This window comes from Arachis duranensis, chromosome 10, assembly GCF_000817695.3.
Source record: "Arachis duranensis cultivar V14167 chromosome 10, aradu.V14167.gnm2.J7QH, whole genome shotgun sequence".
In the NCBI taxonomy this organism is placed as follows: Eukaryota; Viridiplantae; Streptophyta; class Magnoliopsida; order Fabales; family Fabaceae; genus Arachis; species Arachis duranensis.
In genome coordinates, this window is record NC_029781.3 from 74,125,660 (window position 1) to 74,128,575 (window position 2,916).

At 35.6% G+C, this 2,916-nt stretch overlaps 1 non-coding gene across 1 annotated transcript; it reads right to left on the minus strand.

Moving 5' to 3' along the window:
• Positions 1–2,722: 2,722 nt before the first annotated feature.
• On the minus strand, positions 2,723–2,830 carry LOC127743545 (small nucleolar RNA R71). The gene has a single exon (XR_008004932.1). It is a non-coding gene; the product is annotated as a small nucleolar RNA R71 (small nucleolar RNA).
• Positions 2,831–2,916: the final 86 nt, after the last annotated feature.

Genomic DNA, 2,916 nt, shown 5'->3' on the forward strand with positions numbered 1-2,916 from the left:
GTATAAGCTAGAATTAATGGCGGCATTCAAGAGAATCTGGAAGGTCTAAACCTTGTCTGTGGTATTCTAAGTAGGATTCAAGGATCGAATGACTGTGACGAGCTTCAAACTCGCGATTGTGGGGCGTTAGTGACAAACGCAAAAGAATCATTGAATTCTATTCTGACATGATCGAGAACCGACAGCTGAATAGTCGTGTTGTGACAGAGCGCGTTGAACATTTTCACTGAGAGGATGGGAGGTAGCCATTGACAACGGTGAAACCCTACATACAGCTTGCCATGGAAAGGAGTAAGAAGGATTGGATGAAGACAGTAGGAAAGCAGAGAGACGGAAGGGACAAAGCATCTCCATACACTTATCTGAAATTCTCACCAATGAATTACATAAGTATCTCTATCTTTATTTTATGCTTTACTCATAAATCATTCATAACCATTTGAATCTGCCTGACTGAGATTTACAAGATGACCATAGCTTGCTTCATACCAACAATCTCCGTGGGATCGACCCTTACTCGCGTAAGGTTTATTATTTGGACGACCCAGTGCACTTGCTGGTTAGTTGTGCGAAGTTGTGATAAAGAGTTGAGATTGCAATTGAGCGTACCATGTTAATGGTGCTATTGATGATCACAATTTCGTGCACCAAGTTTTTGGCGCCGTTGCCGTGGATTGTTTGAGTTTGGACAACTGACGGTTCATCTTGTTGCTTAGATTAGGTATTTTTCAGAATTTTTAAGAATGAATTCTAGTGTTTCAATGTGATGTTCTTATCATCACCAAAGCTGATTGATCTTCATCAATTTAGCTCTTGAATGCAATGACCTACTGAAGCTTGGCTAGCCATGTCTAATTCCTTTAGACTGAAGCTTTAGACGAACATTGCATGATTCCTGGAATTCTTATTAAAAATTTTGAATCTCTTTATTTTCTTCTCCATATAATTTTTGAAAAAAAAACCAAAAAAATTTCAAAATCATAATAACCAAAAATATTTCTTGTTTGAGTCTAGTGTCTCATTTTAAATTTGGTGTCAATTGCATGTTTCTGTTCTTCTTGTATTTATCATGTGTCTTCATTGATCTTCAAGTTGTTCTTGATGATTTCATTGCTCTGATCTTTAAATTCTCTTGTTTTGTGTGTTTTGTTGTTTCTCATATGCATTCTCAATTTGTTAGTGTCAGTAGTATATAAACTTCTAAGTTTGGTGTCTTGCATGCATTGTTTATTTGATTTTAGTTGCATTTTGATTTTTCCTCATCATAAAAAATTCAAAAAAAATTTTTAATTTGTGTTTTTTCAGGTCAATAATACAGAGAATTGAAGATTCAAAACATACAGCAGAGGAATTATACAGAAAAAGCTGGGCGTTCAAAACGCCCAGTGAAAAAGGAAAACTGGCATTTAAACGCCAGCCAGGGTGCCTGGCTGGGCGTTTAATGCCCAAAAGGGTAGCGTTTTCGGCGTTAAACACCAGAATGTATACCATTCTGGGCGTTTAACACCAGGATGGCACAAGAGGGAAGATTTTGTTTTCAATTCAAATTTTTTTTCAAGTTTTCAAAATTTTTCAAAATCAAATCTTTTTCAAATCATATCTTTTCAAACATATATTTTCAAAATCAATTTCTTTCCATTTTCAAAAATACTTGCTAACAATTAATGATTTGATTCAACATTTCAAGTATGTTGCCTTTTCTGTTGAGAAAGGTTTAATGTTTGAATCATATCTTTTCTTGTTAGCCAAGTCATTGAGTTTAAAAATCAAATCTTTTTAAATTATTTTTCCAAATCATATCTTCTCGATCATATCTTTTTAAAACTATATCTTTTTAATCATATCTTCTTAATCACATCTTTTTCAAAAGTAGTTTTCAATCATATCTTTTTGATTTCTCATTCCAAAATCTTTTTCAAAAATCACTTTACTTCTTTCTCAATCTTAGTTTTCGAAAATCATCAATCAATTTTCAAAATGTTTTTAAAATCTTTTTAATTTATTTCTTCCCCTCTTCTCACATCCTTCTATTTATGGACTAACATGTACAATTCGAACTCTATCTTTCTAAGTTCGAATTCTTCTACCTTTTCCTTCTATCTTTCTTTTCCTCTAACACCTCAAGAAATCTCTATACTGTGACATAGAGGATTCCATATTTTCTTGTTCTCTTCTCTTTCATATGAGCAGGAGCAAGGACAAAAGCATTCTTGTTGAGGCTGACCCTGAACCTGAAAGGACCTTGAAGCGAAAGCTAAGAGAAGCTAAAGCACAACTCTCTGTAGAGGACTTAGCAGAATTCTTCAAAGAAGAAGACATGGCAGCCGAAAACAACAACAATGCCAACAATGCAAGGAAGGTGCTGGGTGACTTTATTGCACCTACTCCCAACTTCTATGGGAGAAGCATCTCTATCCCTGCCATTAGAGCAAACAACTTTGAGCTTAAGCCTCAATTAGTTTCTCTAATGCAACAAAATTGCAAGTTCTATGGACTTTCATTGGAAGATCCTCATCAATTTTTAGCTGAATTTTTGCAAATCTGTGACACTGTCAAGACCAATGGGGTTGACCTTGAGGTCTACAGACTTATGCTATTCCCTTTTGCTGTAAGAGACAGAGCTAGGATGTGGTTGGACTCACAACCTAAAGAAAGCCTGAACTCTTGGGAAAAGCTAGTCAATGCCTTCTTGGCAAAGTTCTTTCCACCTCAAAAATTGAGTAAGCTTAGAGTGGAAGTCCAAACCTTCAGACAAAAGGAAGGGGAATCCCTCTATGAAGCTTGGGAAAGATACAAACAATTAATCAGAAAGTGTCCTTCTGATATGCTTTCTGAATGGAGCATCATAGGTATTTTCTATGATGGTCTCTCTGAACTATCCAAGATGTCTTTGGATAGCTCTGCAGGAGGATCTCT